Raw genomic sequence first — 12,631 nt, 5'->3', positions numbered from 1 at the left:
ACTTAAGCCAGCATTTGCTGAGAAACAGTGAAACTCATTTTCGGACATTCTTCCCCCGTGACTGAGAAGTGTTAGGTTTTTGTCCAGCAGCAGTAGCTGTTCATTGCTGTTTTCCTTAGAGAGAAAGGCTTTTTTTTTTTTTTTTTTTTTTTAACATTCTGACACCTTTTTTTTCCCCCTCAGTATCAGCACTGCTCACTAACCACATCGTATGGTGATAAGAACCGAAATTACTCATTGACATTATCATGGGGCTATTTTGAAAACATTATCTCATTTCATTTCCTAGAATATCATCAAGTCTCCACAATACCAGTTCCTTAAAGGAGAATGTTTTTGTTCCAACTGAAACCAAAATATTTTAGTGAATTTTGTCTTCAGTATTACTTCTCTCCTATTGTAATACTGTGGCCAGAAGTATAACTTTTGGCAAACTCTGCCATAGCAGAATTTGACCTAGTTTGCTGAATTTGAAGTTAGCTGTTTTCAGTAATTTCTTTTTTTTTTTTTTTTTTTTTTTTGATGGAGTCTTGCTCAGTCCCGCAGGTTGGACTTCAGTGGTGTGATCTCGGCTTACTGCAACTGCTGTCTCCTGGGTTCAAGCGATTCTCCTGTCTCAGCCTCCCGAATAGCTGGGATTACAGGCACCCGCCATCATGCTCAGCTGATTTTTATATTTTAGTAAAGACGGGTTTCTCCATGTTGGCCAGGTTGGTCTTGCACTCTTGACCTCAGGTGATCCACCTGCCTCAGCCTTCCCAAGTGCTGGGATTACAGGCTTGAGCCACTGTACCAGGCCTGTTTTCAGTAATGTATCTTTACACTTTAGGTAGATCATCTGTGTTGCAGATTACTTATTGTGATTTTCAAATCCTGGACTGAATTTCTTTCATCATTACCTGTGGATTTGTCATCTCTTTCTTCATCTCCACCCTCTATTCAGGCACCATGTAACCAGGCAGTTAGACAAAGCATTGTTTCATAGCTGAATCCACCACATATTTTTTTTATATATATATTCCCAAAGGTATACAAATAGTTTTCATATTGTTGGAGAGTTTGACTTGTTTCCAATAATGTAGAAAAATAGTTGTTTAATAATTAGACACTGCTTTTGTTTGATCTTGAATCCTTTTTCATGAGACCAGATGAAGTGAGTATTCATTAATGGTCCTATGAAATAATTATTTTAAATACTTTTAACCAGTTCCAGTTTTTTTTTTTTTTTTTTTTTTTTTTTTTACTTTTCTGATGTATTTATCATTCATGCATTCACTGACCATTTACACCATTTTTATATTGCTCTCTAAACTGCTATATTCAAAGCTAATTGTAGGCAACATCCTTAAATACAGTTAAAGCAATAATAGTTCAGGGGGATGAGTGTTAGCAGCATTTTAGGATATTCGGAGAAAAAGGTACAGTAAGACATCTTAGAGTTTCTAGGAGGCCCAGGGACTTGTTGGCTAATGTTTCAACCGTAAGAACTTGTTTCAGCAACAGTCTTGGCCCTACTACATGAGTCATAAACACCAGGATAGGCAATGCCTTCAGCCAGATGCAATGGAAAATGGTTTGTTAACATGGAAAATATGGGATGGCTATACCACATATGTCAGTAGGACTCCCAGAACTGAGTCTTTTAGACCCATTAATTACTTTTTGAGTGAATTAATGTATATGAGCAAACACATTTAGGATGTTGCTAGCATTATTAGTCAATGATCAGAATTCCTTGCCAGACAGATTAAGACCGAGACCAGCTAGTTAATGAATTTACTGAAAGGCTCATTTATAAGACTGCTTCACAGGGAATTTAGCAATAAACAATTCTGCCAACTCTTGATCTTTCAGCTATAGCCTTTCTTCCTGTATTTCTTTGGAATAACACATAATTAACATACAGCGATCAAGTTTTTGCTTGTCATTTAATATAGCACATTTTTTCTTTTGTGTTTTAGTATGTTTGCATATCAAGCAATGCTTTTAAAGTTTATGCAAGGGTTGTATTTTTGACTCTATTTCTTGATAATTTTTCATATCATCCTGCTGGGTAGAGACAGTGTGGGAAGAAATGCAGAGATTTTTATTGAATACTACCTTGTTTTTAGATGGTGTTTAATATTTAATATGTTGGGTCTGCTCATTTAGGAGGAAAAAGTATTCTTTGGATTTTCTTTTGCATAGGTTATTTTAGTTGCCAGTCTTTTCTGTGTCTGAAGGGTCCAAAATGCCTGATAAAAAATAGGTAAATAGCAATGAATGTGATGGTAGGAAAATAGGAATTGTTGTTGCTATGAAAGTGTTAATCTCCTATCATCAGTCAATATTCCTGGTTTTAGTGTCACAGGAATTTGACAGCCTCCTCAACTTTAGCCACTTCTCAGAAAATCCTGCTTCTCTTTTGAACAATGACTCCAGGACTGGAAGATGGGTGAGGCATCCACTTAGTGTGTCAACAGTGTGGAAAGGACCAGGGTGGAAAGCCGACTAGAAATCCACAGTGCTAGTTAAAGAAAAGAGGACTTTGAAAAGAAGTGAGAATAAGTGTGAACAGTTGACTCCTAGTAGGAAATTAGTGGAGGATGAACTAAATTAAAGTTCGGGATAAGCAAAGAACAAAGGTATATTCTATGGCCAGGAGCCAGGCTGGTTGTGTACTGAGTGAGGCAGTTTTATTTATTGAGTGTGCATTCACAGAGTGTAGGGGTGTGTGTGTGTGTATCTGTGTGTGTGTGTGTGATCAAGTCAGCTGCTTTCTCTTTAGCTCCAGTTAGTTGTCGATATGTGGGCCTAGTGTTACTGGGTTATCTCACTTTTCAAAAGAAATGAGGAACCTGATATTTTAAAGGATATATGTCAGATTTTTTTTTTTTTTGAGATGGAGTCTTCCTCTGTCACCCAGGCTGGAGTGCCGTGGTGTGATCTTGGCTCATTGCAACCCCCACCTCCCAGGTTCAAGTGATTCTCTTGCCTCAGCCTCCCAGGTAGTTGGGCTTACAGGCGAGTGCCACCACACCAGGCTAATTTTTGTATTTTTAGTAGAGACGGGATTTCAGCATCCTGGCCAGGCTTGTCTTGAACTCCTGACCTTGTGATCCACCCACCTTGGCCTCCCAAAGTGCTGGGGTTACAGGCATGAGCCACTGTGCCTGGCCAATATGTCAGATTTAAAATGTGGCACTACATTAAAAAAACTGTGTGAGCCCAGGTGACTATCTATGAGTTGATAGGACACTTTGGTTACCAGTGGGTCACCTCTATTCAAAGCTGATTTTAGGATTACATGCTGCATGCTGAGAATTGTGCTACTGATTAACTGGGCAACCTCAAAATTACCATCCGAATAATGTGCTCTAAGAAGACTTAGCACATAGGGTTGTTTTGAGAATTAAATAAAATGATTGATAAAAAAGCCTCTGCTACAATGCAAGGCAGTTAATAAGATAATAAGTGTTAGCTGAATTTGAATCAGCAACCTCACATAGTACTGAGGGTTGGGTTGGTCTTTTTCATGTCTACATGCATGACAAGCTTAGGAGGAATAAGTGGTGATTTCTGTTATGTGGTTTTACAATGGCTTCCTCCACAAGTCTCTCTTCACCTTTGTCTGCCAAGATACATATTTGAGATTAACCTTTGCAGCTATAGATAGGTCTCTTTTAAATATAAATGCCCCCTGCCTCATGGGTGAGTGGGCATGGAGGTATAAGGTGGTGGAGATCATATGAATTGCATAGACATAGCTATAGTACCTTGGCAGCCTTCTGCCTCTCCATCCCACAATCTACTCCTTGAGAGACCACTTATCCCTGGAGCTTACTTTCAGCCATCAACCAGACACTTAAGACACTTGAGACAATTAGTTATCTGAGTATAACTAGACATAAACCTAGCCATATCCATGAATCAGGCATGTCAAGGGAAAAAAAGATTTGACTGTTCTTAACTGAAAGTTAGAAAGCATCTAACTTTCCTTTACAGAAAGGTACAGGGAAAACCTGTCTTTGTCTTCCTCAGTTTACATTTCTTACTGGTTTTCCCCCAGTGTTCCCTTCTACTATATCTCCGCTATGACACATATTAGGGAGCTGTTCCTTAGTGTTGGGAAGGTGTCACAAGGCTCTTAGGGCCAGGTAGAGAAGCAGCTTCATCTTGCTAGCCAGCTACAGATGTTAGGCTGTCCAGTATCATACATTGAGTAGAATTTAAAGGCTTATGAGATTCAGTGTGGAATGATGTCCCAAACTATTAGTGATGTCTTCCACAGGCCCATGAGTGGAGAGTAGAAACACATGCTAATTCTGTGCCTAGTAAATATAAATATTCACTTAAACTTGATTTAAAAGCAAGGAAAGAAAAGTAAGTTTGCTCATATCTATCCCAGGTTTGCTTTGATGTGTTAAAGCTAAAGGACAGGCTAGGCACTGTGGCTCAAGAGGGCCTGTAATCCCAGCACTCTGGGAGGCTGAGGCGGTGGATCACCTGAGGTCAGGAGTTCAAGACCAGCCTGGCCAACATGGCGGAACCCCATCTCTACTAAAAATACAAAAATTAGCTGGGTGTGGTGGCGCACACCTGTAATCCCAACTACTCGAGAAGCTGAGGCAGGAGAATTGCTCCAACCCCGGAGGCAGAGGTTGTAGTGAGCCAAGATCAGCCTGGGCGACAGAGTGAGATTCCATCTCAAAAAACAAAACAAAACAAAGCAAAAAACCACCTAAAGGACAGAGCCTATGTTTTTAGTGGGCTTTATTATATATTTGCATGTCATTTTGGCAAGTATAAGGAATCTTTATTTTTGAAATCACTAATATGGAGATTATTCCTTGTCCCCTATAGATATTATTTCTTTCTCCCTTCACCTTTTCCTTCCTTTCCCGTCATTATCCTTCCCTAATGTTTGTGTATTTAAGAGATGTCACTTCTAGCTCAGTAAGCCACATTCTAGATAAAGAGTAGGTTCTGTCTCTGAAGATGATTCAAATAGTAAAAGATCTGGAAAGTCTGAGTTCCAATTTCCTCATGGTCTTTCTGGTAACACTTGCCCAGAAAGCCAGTCTTACTCTGCCTAGACCACATATAATTTTCCTAGGTAAATATGAAGTTCTCTCATCATGGAGACCTCAGGTGGTGACTTGAAATGCCCCCAGGGACCAAGTAGAATGTAAAGCAGGGTTAGTTATGGGAAGGCAGCAGCCCAGTGGGAGAATAAATGGCACCTGGCCTTTGGCTGGGCATTGTGGTGAGCTGAAGGGTGTGCTCATCTCCAGTTGATTGCTGCAGTAAACCTGGGTCCAGGACTGCAAGAACAAACATTTAGATCTTTTTGTGGATGTTAAAATATAATGTGGGGCAGGGCCGGGTGCGGTGGCTCAAGCCTGTAATCCCAGCACTTTGGGAGGCCGAGATGGGCGGATCACGAGGTCAGGAGATCGAGACCATCCTGGCTAACACAGTGAAACCCCGTCTCTACTAAAAAATACAAAAACTAAAAAACTAGCCGGGCGAGGTGGCGGGTGCCTGTAGTCCCAGCTGCTTGGGAGGCTGAGGCAGGAGAATGGCATAAACCCAGGAGGCGGAGCTTGCAGTGAGCTGAGATCCGGCCACTGCACTCCAGCCTGGGCGACAGAACGAAACTCTGTCTCAAAAAAAAAAAAAAAAAAAAAAAAAAAAAAAAATATATATATATATATATATATATATAATGTGGGGCAGACATAACATGTCTATGGACTGAATTTAGCCTTAGAGGCTCCAATTTCTGATATCTAGCTAAATTAAGAAGTGATCAATGACATTAAGAGCAGGTGGTCTGAAATCTTTGCTTATAGAATAAGAGGACCTGAGATAAATATGTGTATAGGGAGAGATGGGAATGGGTAGGCAGTGCAGAGAGGTGATGTCTTAGGGATAAGTCAGTACAGTGTCTTGAGCACTACATGAAAGCCCCCTGGAAGAAAACATATGGAGGGACAGCAGTAGCAGCAAGATTAATGCTATACATGGGATGTACAAATGCAGGACAAACATAGCAAGGAAAAGAGACAAGAAAAGAAGGGCATGAGTGAAAAGAAAAGACTTTACATGTTTTGCAATCAGCACAGCAGAGACCTTTCAGGAAAATATTAAATAATGTAGAGAGAGTCACTAATTGTCTTTTAACATACACAAGACAATGACTGACAGTGAACCAGGAAACTGAAATGATAGGATTGAGAAACTCATTATCCAAAATTGACTAGAGAGCATTTACTTGCTGCTAAGAAGGGATAAATGACCAGAGTCAGAATTTCAGGTACAGCATGCCTCTAATTTTTTGTTTAGGATGGTTTCTTAGTCTGTATGTGTTGCTGTTAAGGAATACCTGAGACTAGGTAATTTAGTAAAAAAGAGAGCTTTATTAGCTGGGCATGGTGATGCCTGCCTATAGTCTCAGCTACTTGGGAAGCTGAGGTGGGAGGATCATTTCAGCCCAGGAGGTTGAGGCTGCGGTGAGCTGTGATCATGCCACTGCATTCTAGCCTGGGTGACAGAGTGAGGCCTTGTCTAACAAAGTGTGTGTGTGTGTATATATATATATATATATATATGTGTGTGTATATATATATATATGGAAGAGGTTTATTTGGCTCACAGTTCTTCAGACTGAACAAGAAGGATGACGCCAGTATCTGTTTCTGGTGAGGGCTTCAGGCTGCTTCCATTTGTGGTGGAAAGAGAAGGGGAGCTGGCGTGTGCAGAGATTACAGGGAAAGAGAGGAAGCAAGAGAGAGGGAAGATGTTAGACTCTTTTTAACCAGCACTAGGAGAAACTCTTGAGGGGAAATAATAGAGAACTCACTCATTAATGTGAGGATGGCACTAAGAGATTCATGAGGTATCGGCTTCCATGATCCAAACAGCCTCCCATTAGGTTCCACCTCCAACATTAGGAATCAAATTTCAACGTGAGATTTGGAGGATCACATATCCAAACTATAGCAGATGGTATACTTAAATATTTATTGACTATTTATAATTCTCTAGAACATTCCTTAATATTGAAAGCCCCAGGTTGGTGTACCACCTGGATTGGTTATACCTCGAAATCCCAGATAATGAGGTTATAAGTGTGGAAGGAACCCTAGAGATCATATGGTACAGCACTTCCTTTTTAAAATAAGGATCTTTGACCAAAGGGATGACAACTTAATCAATGTCACAAAGCTTGTAGTCCATCTGGGTCTAGAACATAGTTTCCCACCTTAGATCCAGTCCTGATTTCTGAGCTCAAATCCTAACAAGAGTTACTATCTCTAGTACCCCTATCTATCCACCTAGTGGAGAAAAAAGTCAGGCAGAGCATGAAGAGGAGAACTGGAATTACAAACTAGCATTTGAATGAAGATTGCACATATTTACTGTGCCCTTGTTTTCCTCTTTCTTAACTCAATGACACCTTCAAATAGGATTCCTTGCTGGAATTATCTCTGATAAATAAAACAAAGTTTTTGAATGTAGGTGGAATCTATCAAAGAGTTCTTTTTACTCTTCATACAAATTCATATTAATTTTTCTTGTCTCATTGAATGGGGGCAAACTTCCCCCTTGCTGTTCCTGTGATAGTGACTGAGTTCTCATGAGATCTGGTTGTTTGAAAGTGTGTGGTACTCCCCGCTTCGCTCTCTCTCTCTCCTCTACCACCATGTGAAGAAGGTCCTTGATTCCCCTTTGCCTTCCACCATGATTGTAAGTTTCCTGAGGCTTCCCAGTCATGCTTCCTGTTAAGCCTGTACAACTGTGAGTCAATTAAACCTCTTTTCTTCATAAATTACCCAGTTTCAGATAGTTCTTTTAGCAGTGTGAAAACGGACTAATACAGAGCCAATCTTCTACTATGTTTTAGGATCTAAGTCATGCATATTCATCATGTTAAAGCATAAGTACTGATTATGAGGCTTAAAAACTGTGGTTTTAACTTAATATATAGATTTAGCTTATTTTTATTTTTATTTAATTTTTTTTGAGACAGAGTCTCACTCTGTCACCCGGGCTGGAGTGCAGTGGTGCCATCTCGGCTCACTGCAACCAATGCCTCCCGGGTTCAAGTGATTCTGCTACCTCAGCCTCCCGAGTAGCTGGGATTACAGGCACCCACCACCATGCCTGACTAATTTTTGTATTTTTATTAGAGACAGGGTTTCACCATGTTGGCCAGGGTGGTCTCGAACTCTTGACTTCAGGTGATCCACCTGCCTCGGCCTCCCAAAGTGCTGGGATTACAGGTGTAAACCACTGTGCCTGGCAGATAAGCCATTTATTAACTCCATACTCCTAGCACTAGCTGTCACCCTGGGCTTGTTGGAGGTCCAGGGGTTAGAAAGGGAATGACAAAGTGCACAAGCCCCTACTACCCTATGCCCCAGACACACCCTCTCTGCTGGCAGTGCAGATAATGTGTCCCAATACCCTGGAGGAGAACCACCACCCCAGGGAGAATCCTTTCTTCTCCAACCTCCTGGGCAGGTCCCAGGTTGGAGCAGCAGGCCAGACAACCAGGCCCAGGTTGTCAGGCCTGGCCGCACATGCGGACAGAGGATATGGTTGGGGTACCCTAGGGTGTGGGGAGGGTCAGATTGGGATTGGGGGTCATAAAGGCTGTGTTCCAGGACTCCTCCTCCTGCCCCCAATCCTCTGTGCCCTATCTAGAGCTCTCCTAGCTTTGCTGATCTGTGCTCACGTCTTTGGGGAGCTGCCTGGTCTCCAGGGAGAGCCAGAGGTTGTTGCATTTCTCCTACTCCACTCTTGTTACCCCATAGCTGGCACAGAGCCGGAGACCACGGCCACTAGTAGGATCCACTGCAAAGGATATGGAAACTTCCTCTGAATGAACATCTGCAAGCCAAAGGCCATGCTCGTGCTGGGTGCTTGGCAGCCATGGTGTGGTCCACCTAGGACAGGCCCAGGTTCACCATGGTTGGCCAGGTTCAGGTGACTTAGCTTTTAATTAAAGTATTTTGGTTAGCGTATGTAGTAAGATGAATGGAGAAATGTTGATATTTTAATTTTATTTTAATTTTCTACATTTGTATTGTGGATAGTGATTTCTAGAACAGAGATTCTTAGGATGTCATTTTATTTGTTTTTTTTTTTTTTGAGACGGAGTCTCGCTCTGTGGCCCAGGCTGGGGTGCAGTGGCCGGATCTCAGCTCACTGCAAGCTCCGCCTCCTGGGTTTACACCATTCTCCTGCCTCAGCCTCCCGAGTAGCTGGGACTACAGGTGCCCGCCACCTCGCCCGGCTAGTTTTTTGTATTTTTTTTTAGTAGAGACGGGGTTTCACCGTGTTAGCCAGGATGGTCTCAATCTCCTGACCTCGTGATCCACCCGTCTCGGCCTCCCAAAGTGCTGGGATTACAGGCTTGAGCCACCGCGCCCGGCCAGGATGTCATTTTATTTCAGCAACTTCCACTTAACTTCTGTGCCTTACCAGGGAAGTGATTCTAAAGGAAAGAGAGTGATAGCTACTTCAGAGGTGTATCTGAATCTGATTCTTGGTGGATTAGGTGGTGGAAGTTATATGTAGTTTGAAAATGCATGCTTTTGGAGAATTTACAACATCCTGTTGTGGGAGGTGTGTTGCCTCCTAGCTCTGAAAATCCCTATGGTACTTGTTCCCATCTTGGGGTACTGGCTAAATTAGGATTATCAAGGGTCTAAAAGGAGTCTTAGAAAATGGTCCTCAACCTCCTGGTTAAAGAAAGATCTTACAGAGGCTCTCCAAGTTAGATGATACTGTGTGTGTGTGTGTGTGTGTGTGTGTGTGTGTATTACCACACCAAACTGGGTTTACATACCCATGCACAATGGAAAGCCAAACACTGAAGCACTGGATTTTTGCAGTGAGAAAAGTCTATTGTAAGTTGACTGTCAAGGAGACAGAAGGAAATGCTCAAAAATGTCTTCCTGAGCTGGGGGCTGGGTCAGGTTTTATAAGCATAGGGTAATGAGGTGTGATCTGATTGGATCTTGCAATGAGGTGATGCCAGAACTCAATATGATTGGATCCTGGATCCTGCCATGCAGTGTCTACTCCTTAATACAGCCCCTGTTCCTGCTCCTCTATTGGAGCACTTGGGTTTCCCCATAGTTGCATGCTTGGTTCATCTGGGCATGCTCAGGTTACATGACCTTCAACCTGGGGGTCCATGGTGACTGAAAAACAACTCACAGCTTTGTTACATAAAAGTTGAACATGATTGGTCTGGTGTGGCTATATGTGTTTTGTAGTAGTGGGTTAGGAAGGGGAAAAGTTGGAAGAAAGAGTACCTGAAAGTAGCTCAGACTCCAGTAGCTGAAGGGATTTTTTCTTCTCCTGATGTGAGCCTCTGTAGTCTACCAGTTTATCCCCAGACTTTCAGAAGCAGCTTGGGTCATATTTCTTTTCTCTCTGGTTCCTTATAGATTAAGAGATTGGGGGGAGGGCGGTGAAGAAGGGGCCAGCCTTCAAGCAACATTGAGGCAAGATGGCAGCCACCACGGGCTCGGGAGTAAAAGTCTCTCGCAATTTCCGACTGTTGGAAGAACTTGAAGAAGGCCAGAAAGGAGTAGAAGATGGCACAGTTAGCTGGAGTCTGGAAGATGACGAAGACATGACACTTACAAGATGGACAGGGATGATAATTGGGCCTCCAAGAACAATTTATGAAAACCGAATATACAGCCTTAAAATAGAATGTGGACCTAAATACCCAGAAGCACCCCCCTTTGTAAGATTTGTAACAAAAATTAATATGAATGGAGTAAATAGTTCTAATGGAGTGGTGGACCCAAGAGCCATATCAGTGCTAGCAAAATGGCAGAATTCATATAGCATCAAAGTTGTCCTGCAAGAGCTTCGGCGCCTAATGATGTCTAAAGAAAATATGAAACTCCCTCAGCCACCCAAAGGACAGTGTTACAGCAATTAATCAAAAAGAAAAACAATAGGCCCTTCCCCTTCCCCCCCATTTGATTTAAGCAGTCTTCATTTTCCACAGTAGTAGATTTTCTAGATACATCTTATACACCTCAAAGTACTGGAAAGGAAGCTCCCATTCAAAGGAAATTTATTTAAGATACTGTAAATGATACTAATTTTTTGTCCATTTGAAATATATAAGTTGTGCTATAACAACAACAAAAAAAAGATTAAGAGATTGGGTTAGAATGGGAGAAACAGATTAGTCAAACATCCTAAAGATTAAATGTCAATTTTGTATTTTGATGATCATGGTTATATATGAGTTTCATCCATTGAAAAATAAACACAAACACATGTCCCTGTAGGTTCATCAGTTGTAACAAATGTACCACCCCAAAGCAAGATGTTGGGGAGGCTGAGCACATGTGGGAGGCAGGGTCTATGGAAAATCTCTACTTTCCATTTAATTTTGCTGTTAACCTAAAACTGCTAAATAATAGTCAACTTTTAAAGAGCATACCTTCTTCTAGTTGCCTTTAAGCACTTAGTGTCTTATAACTTCATTGGTATTTATGGCAAAAAAATAAATTGAGGCTTCTGTGCTGGAAGTGAAACTGGCCCAGTTGTCTCATAGAACTGATGTTTATGGTTTATTTTGGATAAACATAAAAATTGACCTTTCCAGTCTTAAAACTTGAGAAAGTTACATTTGTCTTATCTGAGTTCCTTTCTCAGGAAACTAACCAGCAAGCTCCCCAGATAGTATTATGGAACTGAAACTCACCAGGTCACTGCATCTAGACAGTGAGACACCAGACCCCTCACTGGACATGATTGCCTAACTGATCACTAGCTTCCTGTTGACCAGTCCTTTTCTTTACTCCTCCCTAATTCCTATTTTTCCACACAGTTACGTTTCTCCCTTGCTGTACCAACCCCTACTTTCAGTTGGTTGAGGAGATAGATTTGAGACCAACGTCCCATCACCTCAGATGCAGGACTGGAATAAGTCTTCTTCCCTGGCAGTACTCCTTGTCTCAGTGATTGGCTTTCAGTGCAGAGAGCAATGAGACCTAGACCAAACCCCTGGTGTTTTGGTAACAGAAGAAATATGCTGACATATTCCTTTTTCCTTTCTTCTCTGCTCTCTCTTCCGTCTCCCACTTCTTTATACAGCTGCTGGCTTTTAAACCTGTTGCCCCCTCTCTGATGTTCACTTAGGCTCAAGACAGTGCCTGGTATGTAGCAGATGTCCAATAAGTTTTATTGACTGACTGAAAAAAAGCAGGAATAAATGACTCTGATTTGAAGGTTCTAAACTTTGGTATAACATGAACCTCTGTTTCAAATTCAAGAGGCATTTGTTACATCTTAGGGGACTCCAACAATTTGAGGATTTCTAGCCCTATACATTTTTGTTAAGGGTTAAAATGAGTCCTAGTTTTAGAATAGGTTTTTATAAATGGAAAATGGTTTTAGAGATCATCTAATCAAGTACCAGCATTTTTCAGATGAGATTTTGTATGTGTGTGCTCTTGTGGGATTGAGAAAACAGGGATCAAGAGAGGTTTACTGATGTGTTCAAAGTGTGTTCAAAGTCACAAAGCTAGTCAGGGGCAAAGCTGATGTTTTGAAGTCCAGCTCTCCTGACTCTTAGTAGCACATTCATGACATGACGATTCTCAGA

At 41.6% G+C, this 12,631-nt stretch overlaps 2 pseudogenes across 1 annotated transcript; one reads left to right on the top strand and one right to left on the bottom strand.

The window, feature by feature from the left end:
* Positions 1–8,210: 8,210 nt before the first annotated feature.
* On the bottom strand, positions 8,211–9,186 carry LOC110740807 (annotated as a pseudogene).
* A 1,304-nt stretch (positions 9,187–10,490) lies between these two features.
* On the top strand, positions 10,491–11,157 carry LOC101009687 (annotated as a pseudogene). The gene has a single exon (XR_634837.4). The product of XR_634837.4 is annotated as a ubiquitin-conjugating enzyme E2 variant 1 pseudogene (transcript).
* The last annotated feature ends 1,474 nt before the right edge of the window (positions 11,158–12,631 follow it).

This window comes from Papio anubis, chromosome 9 (assembly GCF_008728515.1).
Source record: "Papio anubis isolate 15944 chromosome 9, Panubis1.0, whole genome shotgun sequence".
NCBI lineage: Eukaryota > Metazoa > Chordata > Mammalia > Primates > Cercopithecidae > Papio > Papio anubis.
The sequence above is the reverse complement of the archived record's forward strand: the minus strand, read 5'-3'. Positions and strand labels throughout refer to the sequence as shown.